The 16,863-nt window shown below is 47.3% G+C and overlaps 1 protein-coding gene and 1 non-coding gene across 3 annotated transcripts in view; both read left to right on the top strand.

Moving 5' to 3' along the window:
- PKNOX2 (PBX/knotted 1 homeobox 2) overlaps window positions 1-16,863 on the top strand; it is a 273,163-nt gene that overhangs the window by 100,470 nt on the left and 155,830 nt on the right. The gene's annotated exons all lie outside the window — the stretch shown is intronic.
- On the top strand, window positions 9,658-9,763 carry LOC128589433 (U6 spliceosomal RNA). The gene has a single exon (XR_008381011.1). It is a non-coding gene; the product is annotated as a U6 spliceosomal RNA (small nuclear RNA).

The raw sequence follows: 16,863 nt of genomic DNA, 5'->3' as shown, positions 1-16,863 counted from the left end.
TTTAGAAGGTTTGGGAGGAAGGGGTTTATCCCCAGCTCAGGGTGAGTGAGCTAGACTGTGATTTCTGTCGCTGATCCTGCTCCTGGCATCAGCCACAGCACGGATCCTGATCAGTATCTTCGTTTGGTTAAATCACCTTCTCTTCTGCTATCTCTCTTCTTTCTTCCTCCATCTGAAAATGTCACAACAAATGAGGTTGGGAAAGGCAAGCAGACGTGTTTAGTGAAGCTGGAACAACTGGTCTATTGCACTTACCTTCCCATGCTGGTCCCAGACCCATGTGGCTCCAACTGCGCTCCTGGACAGTGCTCTTATCTGGAGGGCGGGGGAGGGTCAAGATGGCCGTGCTTGTCCTAGTGGCTGGGCAGCAGAGGCGCTATCATTGAAGGTGGCCCTTTTGAGCTCATCCAGGCATGGCCTCTGCCTGGCTGGGGCAATCTCGCCTTGCCCTTTCAGGAAGAAGCTGTTTGTGTTGAGAAAGAGAGAGAGGAAGCAGCTACCGCTTACAGGGATTCTGCTCTCCCTACATTAAGCTGAGATGTGTTCTAGCCCTGCTGGAGGGATGGACTCCAGCAGGTATCTGGAAGTAAAACCAAGAAACAACCCCAAACATCTCCCAGTGCCAGATCGATAGCTCAGAATCCTCACCACAGGCAAGATTTCCTGCTCAGCTTTCTGATGGAGGGAGCCTCCGCGTTTGTGTGTGTGTGTGTTTTCTGCTGATTTACAGGCACTTTGTGGAGTGGTACCACTCATGAAGAAGAGTGGTCCTGGGGTTGGGGAATAGTCTTTCATCAGAGGCCTGCTAAGAACAAGGCGCTCACCAGCACTTGTTTAGGAAGGTGTTTTGTACAGGAATTTGTGGTAAGTGATAGGAGGTAGGTGGGGTGTTACAGGGAAAAGGGAGAAATGCCACATCAGTGTCTGATACTTTAAAGGCCAGAGAGGGTCAGAGAAATATCAGGGCTTTGAGAGAATTTTGTCAACCGCTGTCCTCTGAGGGTCTCTATCCAGTGGTCACAGAATTGCAGAAGGAAGACAGCTGCCAGGACAGAGCTGGCCCTCAAGGAGCAGAATGCAGTCCCAGGCCAACGGGCCATTTAGAAATCAGGGAATGGGGTTAAAAAGCATGTCTCAACCTGGTTTTCCCTTCTCTCTCCATGCTTGGCATTTTGGGAGCCACATGCAATAGATCCTGTATTATAACAATGGGAGGAGGGAAGAGGGAATAGGGAGACCTTAGACCTGGTGCTCAACCTGGGTTTTCTCATGTATAAAATGGAGACGGATTGTAGCACTCTGGGAGGCTGAGGTGGGAGGATCACTTGAGCTCAGAAGTTTGAGACCAGTCTGAGCAAGAGCAAGAACCCTATCTCTACTAAAAAATAAATTAATAAATAGAAAAATTAGTCAAGTGTTTGTATGCCTGTAGTCCTAGCTACTCAGGAGGCTGAGCCACAGGATCACTTGACGCTAGGAATTTGAGGTTGCTGTGAGCCAGGCTGAGGCCATGGCCCTCTACCTGGGTGACAGAGTGAAAATCTGTCTCAAAAGAAAACGAAATTAAAAACACAACAAAAAAGAGGGCTGATAACCAAACCTTGACCACTTCATGGGACTCTGGGGTCAAATGTGGCTTGGCAAAGTACTTTGTGAAAGAATACAGATGTATGTTTTGTTTTAGTGGAAGGAGTATTGGCTCACCTATTTAATGCTGGAGTGGGAAACAGGGCCGAAGCCGGGAGGAGCTGTGCTGGTGCAGAAGTTACTCTCCCAACTGTTACTTTGGGAAGTTAAATATCCCTGTGTCCAAGTCACTGTTGGCTTGCACTGACATTTAAAGCATGTAAAGCTGGGTTAGTAGGCAATAGAATAAAAGTTTCCAGAGCTTAGGGCCCAGGGGCTGTGTGAGACAGAAATCTCTTCTTTCAAGGAGCCCTCAGGTCAGTGGTGATATTCCACCTATGCCCTTGTGCTCTGAACTTGGACAAGCACTTTAAACCCACAGCATGGCCGTGTCATCTTGAGAATTCTGTGGCCCTTTCTAGGGTGGGCTGAGCAGGCCAGGAAGTGGCTCGGGTCCCATCAGTCATTCTGGCACCAGAAGTCCAACAACAGTGGCTTCTTGGAGGGGAATTGGGGGAGATGGCCTTTGAGGGGAAGATGCCATGGAAGTGGGGTGGGGACGGGGTACTGTTCTCTTGCCCTTTTATGTCCAGAAGCTGCTTAAGGTGGTTCCTGCAACAGTGCCCACAAAGTGCCTCACAGGAGGAGAGGAATGAGAGAGATAGGAATTCTCGTAAATTTTTAATCTGAAAAATAAAGAAAGTGTGAATTAGAATTAATGCAGGTATTAAATATTTAAACTTTCTGTACTCACTTTCATTTTTAACATATTCCTCCCTCAAAAGCCTCTGTGATGCTTGTCAGATTTGTTCTCGCAATGTCCCTCTCTCTCCACCTTCCCCCAGGGCCAGCCCCAAAGTTGGGCCGTAGGTATTCACCATTCTGATAGAAATTTTCATTTTATTTCTCCTACAGGAACTGTCTGATCTCTCTCCTTATATTTATGCTTTATATGGCAGTGTAAATAATTAATGCTATGATAAACACATCCTATGCAAAATATTTATTAGAAAAAATAACTCTTTAATTTGGCATGTCATTTAATTTCATTTTGTAATCATAGTGCACGGGCTACAATTAATGCCAGGGCTGAGGAATCCATCCTGACTACTAACACTTGCAGAGGTGCTTTCAAGTCTCCCAGAGTGACGTGTTGGCCATTTGTCACTTGTGTGTGTCAGTCAATGGCTACAGATAGTGTCTATTAGTCCTTGTGGGGCTGGCAGTCCATCTGGAAATAAGAGAGGAAACTCACTTCTATCTTCAGTGCAATGGGAGAGGAGAGTGGCCTAGGTCTCTTCAAGTGGACATTTAGATGCAGGGCATTTGTTATATCTTTTGGGGGACTGGGAATGGGGTAATGGTCGTTCTTGGAGTTTTGGTCAGTGCTCACAAAGGATTATCTTGGGGCTGAGTGGCAAATAGCTGGGTCTCATGCGTGTATCATTTAGCAAATGTTTACTGAGTGCTTCCTGTGAGCTGGTCATTGTTGTTGGCACTGGAGCAACAATGATAAACATGGCAGGGGATGCAGATGGGAATACCCAGTTCCTGAAAAGTCCACTATTGTCCCTGCCCATCCCCTTTCCCCATTAAACAATCTTTCTGGCTATGTGAAGGAATCTATCCAGAGGGCAGCTTCTGCCCCAGGTTTTAAGGGCCAACTCAGTGTTTCCAAATTTACCAAACCCTATGAATTTAGCACAACTTTGCAAATAAGACTGTGACGACCACAGGCCCACTGTCGCAAGGAGGGATCCTATCCAGGGGTCCTCAAACTCCACATGAGATGGTGTGATTGTACTTGTTCCCGTTTTGTTTTTTTACTTCAAAATAAGATATGTGGAGTGTGCATAGGAATTTGTTCATATTTTTTTTTGAACTATAGTCCAGCCCTCCAACCATCTGAGAGACAGTGAACTGGCCCCCTGTTTAAAAAGTTTGAGGACCTCTGCTATAAACCAAATGACTGGCATTAGCGTTCTTTTCTCTGAACCCCTGCAGTGGTCCTCCCTCTCCCAGTGGGAGACTGCAGCTCCGGCCATGACATTGTGCCTTGCGCTGCTGATCCTGTGTCATTTTAAGCACCCACACTTGGAGCTGAAGCTGTAGGGGTTTTAATTTCAGCTTTCATGTGGCATTTGTCAGCCTTTCCCCCTATTGAATATCTTCTGTAATTGTCCCCATGCCTAGCATCATTCAGCATGTGTCCCCAAGCTAAAAGTCTCTCATTCACTTGTGGCCCCGGCTCTCATTACTTCTTTCAGAGGGTAGAGAATAATGAGAGGACAACTAATGCCCTAGAAAAGAATTTTTATTTTGTAGTTAACAATTTGCCACTCTTTGTTTGGAAAGCCAGCGTGGACTCTTTAGCCTGTTATTCCACTGTGGAGAAAATTAGAACAATTAGCACCCGGCCCCCAGCCCACCTTCCAGGAGAAGCTCTGGTGTGCTCTGCGTTCCATATCTCCCAGAAGAAGATGGCGGGAAGAAATGTGGAAACCATTACCAGCAACCTGCTCTCTGCCCCAACTTGGGCTCCTGGACCAGGACCACTGGCCTGGTGCGTGTCTGACATGAGCGGAGTGGGGGAAGGGTTTCCACACATCTCACAGACCCTTAATTGTCTGAGCTGCATCTGCTTTGGGGTGACACAGAAGGCTCTGCAGGAATAATCCCCGTGACTCGATTTCTGGGTCCTTCCGAGGGGCTGATGATCCTGTCTGGGGATTTGGAGGGAGGAAGTTTAGATGACTTTGCAATTCCCTGCCTCACCATCCTGTGCTGTCTACTGGGGCAGCCACAGGGCAGGATCCCACCTGGCCCGAAGATATATTCTGGCCTTCTTTCTTAAGAAGGATTTAAGGAACTCTGGGTTATTGCTCAGAACTTGCTGTAAGCCCAACTTGGCCATTTTGCCCTTCTTTAGAAAATGGGCTTCCACCTTATTTGTAAGACCAAGTTCTCATTTGTATACTATGTCCAATCTGACAAGACATGGTCATCTCTTCCTGGACTTCCTCAGTGCTAAATGTTGCCTGGGAAAGTATTCTATACTTTCCTTTTGTGAACAGACCTTCTCTTCTCCTTTGCACTCGAGTTGCTTCCCAAGCCCTACCCGGTCCCAAGTCAAAGAGCATCTGTCTACCTTCATTCATTGATTTGTTCAGTACTCACCATGGAGGCACTGCATCACAGAGCATTCTGCTGGGTACTTGGTTTTCAGTTTTGCTTAGTCTTTCAATGTGTGTTCTGTCATGAAAATGGCTGAGTTGAGGGAAGGATAGCAACAAATAGATGACTTTTTCCAGGAAAAATAATCCTACAAGGCCCATAAAGAAGCATCTCTGCTGTGAGCCTTGCTCCACCTCAGCCCATGGAGCCCAGAAAGGACATAATTCCCGGTGGAGCCATTGAGGGGCCATTGCCTACGGGGAAGCTGCCCTTGTCTACTCAGGTGACAGATGCACCACTGGGTCCCTTGGCTCTGTTAATAAAACCTGCTCTTATTTCCTAATGTCCAGTGCCTGCAGTGGCAGGGCCTTGGGCCTGTCAGCACCACAGTGATAAACCAGAGAGCATGACAAGCCTGGAGCCACTCAATGGCTTTTATTAAACCTGACAAATATCCAATAACCCAGGCCTCTTGCCTACTTTCCTAGAACATTTGATACAAATTACATGGAGGCTTGAAGGGGAGAGTATTTCAGGTGGGAACAAGGGTGGCTTATGGTGGTGGCCCTGGCTTGCCAGGGTAGTGGCAGAGTGAGGAAAGCTCTCCAGGTGTCCTTCTGTAAGCCTGTCTCAGCGTGACTGACCCTGGACCCTTACATGATTGATCTAGCGATGGAATGTCTGATTCAGGATGAAAAATGATAACTGGCCTCTTCCAGCATCTTATGAAGCCTGATTGCTAAGCACCTACTCGTATGTTACCTCATTTAACGTCCACATCAACCCTGAGATGGCTACTTTAGTCCTAATTTTACAATTGAGATGACTGAGATGCAGAAAGTTTAAGTGACTTACCAAGGTCACATGACTAACCTAAGGGACAACTGAGACTCAAGCTCACATCTCCATCTGAGGTTCAGTGTTCCGTTGACTTTGCATTGCCTTCCGTGTACTCTTTCCTCACTTTCTCTGTAAGGGAGGGAAGTCAGGCCTTGCTCTACCCTGGACCTGCAGTGAGAATGAAAGAGCTGCTCTCTACGCTTTGATTGTGTCAAGTAACACAGCACAGGGACGACTCTCCGGCTTCCTCCAAGAGGACCAGCCTTCTTCTTTATGGCACCTCCCTTCTTCATCCTTCTTGCTGACTCCCAGTGCCCTTAGCACGGGACTGGTGTGTACGGAGGAGAGCAGCGAGGAATCAGTGTTTCTGAAGCGGCTTCTCAGAAGTGAGGCAATCAACTTCTCCACCTGCCTGTTTCTGAGAGCGATGACAGCACCACTGAGATGTCGGTCTGGTCTGGCCCAGGTGCAGGGAGGATACCGTGCATAGGGGAGGCAGGCTGAAGGCCCTGCATGTCCTTGCCTGTCATCTGGGAATTTAAGCAGCCAGGGCTTCTGCATCAGTTTTGGATTTCAGAAGGCTCGCAGCCTGCCTGCTTAGAAGTGTGTCCAGCCCCCTAGGGACTCCAGGTGAGAGGCCGTGGGTTGGGCCCACAGAGAGTGGCTGTGCTGGTCAGAGGGCAGCTGATAAGATAAGCACATGCCCAGGCAGGCTCAGGGCTCCTGGATGGGTGTTTACCTTTGCAGCCCACTATGCTTCTTGCCACTTGAAATTCTCCTAAAAACCCAGAGGAATAGCTGAAAATATCCCAGGTAATATGAAAATGAATAAAGGCTCAGCAAACAGAGCCCAGCTTCTGAGCAAACAGCCAAAAAGGCAGGCAGGCAAAACAAGAAAAGAAGAAAATGCAAAAGGAGGGTGGGCAGGTGGGAGAAAAAGAGAGAAAGTGGATGTGGGAGCAGGAGGCGGCCAGGCCCAGGTGTTGGCTAAGCACTGTCCTCTATCCTGGGACCCCTCTGCCACCCACACATCTATTTATTCTAGAGTTAGAATAAATATAAACTCTTAGTGTAGGTGATAGGTCAGATCAGGAGTGCTAAGAGGATGCCCAACTCCAAGATGCTGCATGTACATTTATAATGTGCCGATTATGAGCCAGGCGTGGCTGCAGATCTGGTCCTGGGGCACAGAGATAAGTGAGATAATACGTTTATTCACAAATGGCTTCTTTCAGGTGATCACCAAACACTAGGTGCCTGCTGTGTACATGGCTTTCTTGCAGGTGCAGGGAGTAGTGCTGAACAAAATAGAGCCTCTGCCATCAGAGAGTTTGTACTCTAAGTGGGAGGAGGACAGTGAATAAACACCAAAGGGAATGTAAAAATAAGAAAATGTTAGGTGCTGATAAGCGCTGAGAAGAAGTTAGAGTCCCGTGGGGAACTGCCTGGATGTTGGGGAAGGCTCTCTGAGGACAGGATATTTGCACTGAAACCTGAGGCATGAGAAGGTGGCAGCTATGGGTGGATGGAGAGGTGGATGGAGAGGAGAGCAACTCAAACAAAAGCAAAAGCAGGAACAAAATACACAGGATGGGCCCAAACAAGTGTGCCTGGGAAATTAGTAGTCAAGAGGGATCGTGAAGAAAAATGAGGCCAGAAAGAAAAGAAAAATGAGGTCGAGGGACACAGAAGGGCCGTGCAGAAGATCTCAGGAGACCACACAAAGGCAGTCGGAAGCCATGGAGGGCTGTAATGGGGAGAGTGACAGGCGCTGACTGTGCTTTAGAAACAACCCATGGTGGTCGTGGGAGTCAAGGGGGCCTGACAGAGGCTCTGTTGGTTGGCATTGGATGGCCGCAGGGATGGACCAATGTTGCTGGATTCAGGTGGTTGAGGGCTTCCTGATGAACTGGATGTATTCGAGGAAAAGGAAGGAATCAAGACTGACTCCCAGGTTTTTAGCAACTGGGTGGAGGATGCACTTTTTACTTAGTTGAGGAAGGTTTGGTGTGGGGGTCAGTATAAGGATTTGAGCAGGGACATTGAGAGATCTGTTTTGAATATGCTAAGTTTAGGATGCCCTTGAGACACTGAAGTGGAGATGTTAGGTAGACAGTTGATACAGTTGTCTGAGGGTCTGGAAGGAGGTATGGCTGGAGATGTCAATCTGAGAGACCTGGGTGAGTAAGAAGGTATTTAAAGCTTCAGGACTGACAAGATCACATAGGGAGACATCATGCAGAAGGGAAGAGTGTGCATCAGCGTTTTTAGGCAATGCCAAGAGAGGACACTGAACAGGAGTGTCCGTGAGGTAGGAGAGAGGTCAAATGAGTAAGGTGTCAGGACCTGGAGAAAGAGTTTTGAGAAGCAGCAATTGACCAGCTGCACCAAATGCAGAGAATCAACTACCTACTTCAGCAAGATGTAGTTGTTAGTAATCTTGATAACTGGTTGTTGGTGGTGGAGTAATAGGTAATAAATCCTGACTGCGTGGGACGAGAATGGAGGTGAGAAAGTAGACAGGGTGAGTATAGACAACTAGTTTGAATAGACTTGCCCTGAAGGGGAGCTCAGAAAGAGATAGAAAGCTGAGGCTGGGTTGATTTAGGGGAGGGTGATATGAAGACGTGTTTGCATACTGATGGGAACGATCCAGTTAAAGAGGAGAAAACTGATAATGCAAGAATAGAAGAGTTGCAAGAAAACTCAGAAAGTGCTTGGACTGGCACAGGAGAGTGGGCTCAGAGCCCAGGGAAGGTGTTGACCTTGGGTAGGAACCAGGACATTTTGTCCATTGTAAGTGGGGGAGGATATTTGGTTCTGAGGCAGATACAACAAAGGGCTTGTTGATGGGAAGATGCGGTAGTTCTCATCTTATAGAAGTCTGTTTTCTCTGTGAAATATACTACAAGGTGGTCAGCTGAGAGTGGAGTCGAGGAGGGTGTGTTGCAGACTCGGGGAGAGAGAAGAAAGTATAAGAGTTTCCCCCAGAGATTGGGAAATTGAATTTTCTAGGGTAGTGTAGTAGGTTTTTCTGACAGTGTTGAGTGAGATTTGTGGTCATGTTTGAAGTGAGTCTAGTCAGCAAATTTGTGTCATTTTTCTCCAGTAACATTGAGCTGCTATGGTGCGGACCCCGAATAAGTGGGTAGAAGGCCGGGACTAAAGTTCTGTGAGAGCAGACAGAGGAGGGAGGTTGTTGGCGAGGGAGCAGTGCAAGTGTCGAGTCATGGAATCAGAGCTGGGGAAGGAGGGAAGTGAGCACCTGCAGGTGATAGGAATGGGTAACTTTTTTTTTGTAGTGTGCCATGGCTTCACAGCTCACAGCAACCTCAAACTCTTGGGCTTAAGTGATTCTCTTGCCTCAGCCTTCCAAGTAGCTGGAACTACAGGTGCCTGCCACAATGCCCAGCTCTTTTTTTTTTTTTTTGTAAGAGACAAGATCTCATTCTGGCTCAGTCTGGTCTTAAAACTGTGAGCTCAGGTAATCCACCTGCCTCGGCCTCCCAGAATGCTAGGATTATAGCCATTGCACCTGGCCCTCAAAAAAAGGGTTTCTTAGGGAAATGAGGTTGAAGGTTTGCTGGAGTGGGAGTCTCAGAGTGAGCTAGGCTTGAGGAGGATGCAATGGTCAGAAAGTGGGGTGTCGGCAATCTACATTTTGCAGGTGATTCAGTTATCAGTGTGTCTAAGGCGTGGCCATATGAGTGAGTAAAAGCTTGTGGGAACTAGGAAGCGAGTAAAAGCTTGTAGGCCCAGAGGAAGGTCAGCTACCTGAGAGGCCAGGGTGTTGAACAGATCACTGCATGGCTGTTGAGGTCTGCAACGGTGAGGGCAGGAATGACATGGTGAAGGAGTCAGCTATCCTGGGGCTGAAGCCATCCATAGAAGAGGGGGAATGACCAGGAGGCAGGTAGAGTGACAGCATTATCTGTGTAAGAGGGGTCATGGGTCCGACTGTAAGTGCGTCAAGTGAGCTTGGATTTCTGAAAAAATAAAGTTTAGAAACTGCAGTGCATGCCCACTTCGGCAGCACATATACCAACATTGGAACGATACCAGAAGATTAGCAGGGCCCCTACTCAAGGACAGCATGCAAGTTCATGAACTATTCCATGGTTTGTTTTTCTTTTTTTTTTTTTTTTTTACAAAAGTACAGTTAGAAGAGAATACATTCTAGTATTTGATGGAAGAATAGGAAAATTATAGTTAACAAGTTTATTGTACATTTCAATAGAGCTAGAAAAGAAGAATTACATGTTCTTAACACAAAGAAAATGTTTGAGGTGATAGATGTCCCAGTTTACCCTGATGTGATCATTACACATTGTATATAGGTATCAGAATATCACCTGTACCCCCCAAACTATGTAGAATTATTATATATCAATTAAAACATTTTTAGAAAAGAAACTGGAGTGAAAAGCAAGGAGTGCTTACACATGCCTGCGTTCTGGTTCTCAAGTACGTGAGATGTAGGAGAAAAAACTGACTCAGGGCGGCGCCTGTGGCTCAGAGGAGTAGGATGCCGGCCCCATATGCCAGAGGTGGCGGGTTCAAACCCAGCCCCGACCAAAAACTGCAAAAAGAAAAAAAAACTGCCTCAATTAGAAAAGGCTTCTGAGGAAACACATCCTTGGGGGAAGCTGGGTTTACCTAAAAGCAAGAAAGTGAAGGAGTCAGCATGGTGTTGAGTGTCTATGCAGTGGTGCATAATCCAGGAGGCTCAGGAGAATGGGAAGCAAGGCATGACGGGATTAGCCCTCAAGGTACAGCAGTGGGTGATGGAAGAGAGACAGGGCCTTCCGTTGAAGGGCTGGACTGACTACAGTTAGTACCAGGTGGTGACGAAGTTCTGGGTGGCTGACACGGCCACCACTGGAGGTGTGTCAGCTGTTCGCATGTGGTGTTGGAAGGTAAGACTCCTATCACAGGGAATGTCAAAGCAAAAAAGACATTTTAGATACCCCCAGTTCAACTTTTTTATTTTTTGGAGGAAGAAAGTAAGGACTAGAGAGTTCAATTAATGTGTCCACGGTCATCAAGCTCGATGGGGTTAGTATATGCTGTTGTCTGAGGCAGGGTGGAAGGGGCAGGAGACTGGGGAAGTTTCTTCTCCCAGCCGGGCTGAGCTGGGAGGCCGCCCTGTCATGCTGGGCCTATCAGCATGGAAACCACATGGTGGTTTGGACTCCCACCCTGTCACCCTGTGGGAGCTTGCACTCCCACCCTGTCACCCCCCGCGGTACCTTGATCAAGTGTCCTCGCTCATCTGGATTTAGGGTCTCTGCCCATGACTGTGGGCATCCTGTGTGGCACTAAGTAGTTGCAGTGGCCTGTGGGCTGCTGTGGGCAAGGCTGCACCCCAGCCTCTCAGGAGTGGGCTCCTGTCTGACTAAGCGACTGAATTATCTACCCTGTACCCAGCACTGCTAGGGCTACTTGCATGAAGCTCAAAACCCGGCTGAGGACACAGACTTGCTGTAGGTACTCACAGGCTTAGTGGAAAAGAGACCCCAGAAGCTTTTTAATTCAATTGCTTCATATTGCAGAGGAAAGTAAGGCAGCCTGTGGGAACAACAGAACAAGAGCTTTGGATCAAGGTCACTGTTCTGGGCTACATTCCCATTCAATTTGCAGCACCTACCCCATGACCCCAGCATCTGGGGGGTGTCTGGTGGGCCCTGCCCATCTCCTTCCCATAGAGCACCTCAGAAGCAGAACACAGGGGAGTCCTGGCCCCCCACTCCTATGCCAGAGGCAGGTCCCAGTGGGTCACGGTATCTGGGGAGCCCTTCTGCTGCTCAGGATAGGGTACCAGTGAACATGGCCCCGAGGAGCTGGCGCCTGCCTTTCAGTCCTTCTCTCTTTTCAGCCTGCGCAAGTGTTAAATACGGCATCAAATTAAGCAAAATTAAATACATTTCCATGCAGTATTTTTCTCTTGACTGAATCAAACAATGCAGTTGCCATAGCAACAGCCTCTTCTGAAAAGGTCACCTGCAAGAAACTGTGTTTTAGGTACAACTCAAGGAGATTATGGGGGATTAACTCATTTTATACATATATATTAAATATATATTTTTCCCTTTAAAGGGACTAATATCCAACTGAGCTGGAAGATACCCACAGAAAAATTTTAAGTCCCTGATAAAGGATTTTTTCCTTCCCTTTTTTTTTTTAAACCAGTATGCAGTGGGGTGATATCTGAAATGGCGACTCTGTTTTTACTTGGCTTTAATTAAAACTCAGTCGGGGCTGAGAAATGTGGTGAAGTGAGATAATTGCACTATTCCCAGTACAGTTTTTAAACTCCAGCTTTGATATGCACCTCGTGACAGCCTGAACCTGCACCCAGGCTCCTGGGGCTGCGTGGAGCTCAGCTTATAAACACCCCTCTCAACCTGTGGTCATCTGGGGAATGGCCCTGGGGACCTTGGCTGGGAATTGAAGGCTGGGGGAGGTGAGGACCCAGGCCATCTGCACTGAGGTAAGGAGAGGCCAAGTGTCCTCTAAAAAGTTCATCTCTAGTTTTTAGGCGTTTGCCACTGGACTTTAAAATCCAAGCTGTTGGGGAAGGAGGACCACAAGCCGGTCTAACTCAGAAAGAGAATTTAGAGAGTTATTAGAATATCGCCAGGAAACTCTTACTAGACTTGAGTTGACTCGGGCTGCCTGGCTCAGGTTCCTTTGCAAGGGTCACAGGGAGTATGGGGGTGATACCTATTTCTATTCAGTGCTCTCCATCAAGAGTAGGTGTGGAGGTCCCCCAAGAAAGAGGCTCCAGATTTCATATGCTCACACATCCCCACACAGCCCCATGGGGTCTCATACCCTGCTCAGCTTCCTGAGTGATGGCACAGGCGTGGCAGCATTCAGCTGCCTGGGCTATGGACATCTGCAGCCGAGCTATGCACGGAGTATGTCTGACCCCTCCCTGCCTCCTGACTCCTGCTTGCTTTCCAGGAGGGCAGAGGGTGGGCCCCTGAGGGTGGCCAAGCCCAGGATTAAGACATGAGGAAACGGGCGGCGCCTGTGGCTCAAGGAGTAGGGCGCCGGTCCCATATGCCAGAGGTGGCGGGTTCAAACCTAGCCCTGGCCAAAAAAAAAGACATGAGGAAACAGTGACTGAGCTGGCTTCCTGGGTACCACCTAGACAGCTTCTCTGGAACCAAAGGTTAATTGATTACACTCTAGAGACAATCCAGAGAATACTGGTCATGGCTCATGGTGGGCTGTCATGAGGTTCTACTTTCTGTGGTGCTCAGGCCACTTGCTGGGGCCGTGCCTCCCCTGTGGGTCAGCAAGAGTCTGTGGCCAGCAGCAGCTCAGAACTACCGCAGGAGGAAAGGGACCAGACTCCTGTGATCTATACACGTGACCAGCCAAATATGAGTCTAGCGATGTGCAGGGCAGGTCCAATTTATACAAATACTCTCAGAAATGTTCCTTCAGTGTCTTCCCAGTGGCTGACATGCAATCATATAAAACTTCTTTCCCTTCTTTCCGTCCTCAGATGCCCAGATTCCCAGATCCCAAGACCCTAGAGTCCCTTCTCTTAATTTACCTCTATGCTAGACAAGGTTGGCTTGTATGGTATAGTAAAGAGGGGGACTTGCAAAACAAGGAGACCTGGGTTTGAATTCTGGCCGCCACTTACTAGTTGAATGCCTCTTTTTCCTTATTTATCAAATGGGGGTAACAATAGCTACTGTCTTCAATAATAGGTCCCTATTTTTTATATTATTATTATTTTCTTTCTTCAATTCTGAAGATTGAGTGAAATGACCTGAGGGAAAGTAGCTGGATAACATGGGTGCTCAACTGGATTCTTGTTGAATACCATATCTCAGAAACATGACTTTTGTACAAAACAAGTCATGTTTCCTTTCCTATAAAATCCAGCTTACTAGCCCCGGGATGACTACAGAGATTAAAGGAAGAACAGCAATTTCTAGCTCTAATCCCCTAATACAATCACTGGAGGTTTTCTGGAACTCTTAAGAAAAGCAAATCTATAGTTATCCAGGGAAGAATTTTATTTATGGAGCAACTCAACTCTATGAACTCACATGTACCCTTAAAACAAGATCCTCGAATGCCTAGCAAAACAGGAATGATGTAGGGAAGACCACTGTCCCAAGTAGAGAGAGTCTGGTTGCTGAGTTACTCAAACCCAACTATTTCCCCATTTGGGGCAAAGTAGACTGCTGTTGCCATGACAGTGTGGTATTGCATAGCAGGGGCTTTAGTTATATTCCTTTTGCTGCCTTGGGTCCCACTGCCCAGCTTGTCAGATGAGATCTCCCAAGTACCTTCAAGCCAGCTGGTGTTATTTTTTATATTATTATTATTTTCTTTTTTTGAGACAGACTCTCATTATGTCACCCTCAGTAGAGTGCTGTTGCGTCACAGCTCACAGCAACCTCAAACCCTTGGGCTTGAGTGATTCTCTTGCCTCAGCCTCCCAAATAGCTGGGACTTTTTTTTTTTTGTAGTTGTCATTGTTGTTTAGCAAGCCCAGGCCTAGTTTGAACCCTCTAGCCCTGGTGTATGTGGCCAGTGCCCTAACCACAGAGCAATAGGCGCCAAGCCAAGCCAGCTGGTGTTAGTGCACCTGCTTTGCAGTCAGGCAAAATTGGGTTCAAAAACCTGCCTCTGCCAATTTTCTGGGCGATGGACATCTGCAGCCGAGTATACACAGAGTATGTCTGACCCCTTCCTGCATGGCCTCAGGGTAGTTACTTCCTACTCAGAACCTCAGTTCCTGGTCTATAAAAGGGGAATTTCTGTTTATCTCACCTGTCATTTCCAGGTTTAAATGAGATGATACTCATGAAGTGCTCACCACTCAGACTGGCACCTAGCGGTCTCTCAGTCTATGGCATCACAATTACTGTATCTATCCCAACACGTGGTGGCATCAACACCACTTGGAGGGCTTGCTAAAACACCAACTGCTGGGCCCCGGCCCTGGAGTTTCTGGTTCAGTAGGTCTGAAGTGGGGCCTGAGAATGTGTCTTCCTAACAAGTTCCCAGGTGATGCTGCTGGTGCAGGGACCACACTCTGAAAAGCCCTAGTCTCTGTAATCCAGTGAGGGAAGTATTTGACCATGACTCATTACATTGGAGCCTTCTCAGCATTAGCTTTGTATACAAAGACTTCTAAGAGGACTAAATTTAGTAGACTAGTAGACTAGTGCTGGCTAGTCTAGAACTTTCTGCAATGATGGAAACGTTCGATGTTGTGCTGGCTAATTTGGTAGTCACTATCCATGTGTGGCAATTAAACACCTGAAGTGTGGTTAGGGCAAGTGAGGAACTGAGTTTTACATTTAAATAGCCTCATGCTGCTAATGTCTATGACACTGGACAGGGCAGGCTAGGGTTTCATAGATACAGCTTATATTACCAGGAAAATGAATGGTAGCACCTCAAGAACCTAGATTGGAGTTAACACCCAACATTGCTGCTCTCTTGTGTTCCCTCTACCCCCAGGACCTTCTCTGGAGACTTTAGGAGCCAGGTAATGATGCTTCCGCCTCCCCTTACAAACCTGAATGTCCAGGTATACTGTTTTCTGGAAGAGGCAGGAACAATCAAAATACAGGGTGGCCATAAAGTTCGTGTGCAATTTAAAATAGTGTGGAATTTTTAAATGCAGGTGAACTTTATGCCCGCCTGTATGCAAGTGTATACAGGGTTTGAATATTCAAGTGGAATCAATTCTGATAGTGGGACTATTTATTTAGGGACATTGGCAGGCTGGAGATGTGCCAGGACCATTCCTGTATGTTTCTGGGGTAGAATGAAATAAAGACACTTTCTGGAAGGAAGGAGAAATCAGAAAATAGTGTGGTTTCTTCAAAGTTAAAAGATGGAAGAAGAGAAGGGTCATTTAAAATGAAAACTTTAGTTGGGCGTTGTGGCAGGCGCCTGTAGTCCCAGCTACTCGGGAGGCTGAGCCAAGAGAATCGCTTAAGCCCAGGAGTTGGAGGTTGCTGTGAGCTGTGTGAGGCCACGGCACTCTACCGAGGGCCATAAAGCGAGACTCTGTCTCTACAAAAAATAAAATAAAATAAAAAAATAAAATGAAAACTTTTGGCCCCAAACAAGACAGGTAGGAAAAGTTTGAATGAGAGAAACTAATTTCTCGTGGTTGTGGGGAGTGGGAAGAGAAGGATGTTTGTGGTTAGGATGGAGAGGTGCCTGTTAACTCAGGACATTTCTGTAAGTGGAAAACCAGGCAAGTGTTACTATTCGAGAGTCGTCCTGATGGTGCCTGCCCTGAAATCTCTCATCTCGTGTGCCGTGTCTGCTCTGCTAGGGCAGTTAAGATCGTTGGTTGTGACTCAAAATTCTCTCTGCCCTCTTCAAGCTGTAGAACCTCAGGTGCAAAGTACCGTGGCCTCTCCATCTGTAAGTGGAAATAACAACGGCACACACCTTTAGAGTTGTTCTATGAAACAAATAAGATAATGGATCTCAAGTGCTTCACACAATGCCTGGTACAGGGCAAGTGGTTTGTAGATGGCAGCTCTTATGTTACACATGCCATGACCTAACTTCCTAGTCTCTGCAGCAAGTTCACCTGTGGGTTGTCTCATGAGGGCAGTAAGAGTGCTCAGGCTCTGGGCGCCCTTCCCTGAGTGTGTATCTTAGGCTGGACACCTTGCCTGAGTAGAGGTGACCTCCAAGCCTATGTTCCCCCTGGGGCGTGAGCCTTTACCCTGCAACAACAGCCATGATAGAATGTGGCGCATGTTTGCGCCAACACACGAGAAATAGCATCACCAGAGAACCAAGTTAAGCCTGGCCTGATTTAGTATAGAGAAAATGACAGCTGCTGTGCTCGGCTGGCTTCCACCCAGCAGAAGGCTATTTTTTGCAAATAAAATGGTAAGTTGCTAATCAGAAAGATAAATTAAGAAGCATTAAGATAATGATGGTCTAATCACCGTCCACACAGAGAATTGCTAGAGTGAATATCCAGGCTACTGAGTACTTGAGCGCATTTGGTGATTATTTGTATTATGAAGGGAATGATGAATTCCAGGCCTGGAATCAATTTAGCTCAGGAAACCCATAAGACCAGCCTCCTCGAGGAGAGGACACCAGGGACTTCTGGAGGTCATCTGGTCCCCTGCTGGCCTCCACTCCCAGCTCTGAGCAGCCTCTCCCAAACCATTCTTCATTTCTAGCTGTTTCATTACTGAGGTCCCC

The sequence above is a fragment of the Nycticebus coucang genome, chromosome 6 (genome assembly GCF_027406575.1).
Source record: "Nycticebus coucang isolate mNycCou1 chromosome 6, mNycCou1.pri, whole genome shotgun sequence".
Lineage (NCBI taxonomy): Eukaryota > Metazoa > Chordata > Mammalia > Primates > Lorisidae > Nycticebus > Nycticebus coucang.
Note: the sequence above shows the minus strand (reverse complement) of the source record. Positions and strands in the feature narration are given on the sequence as shown.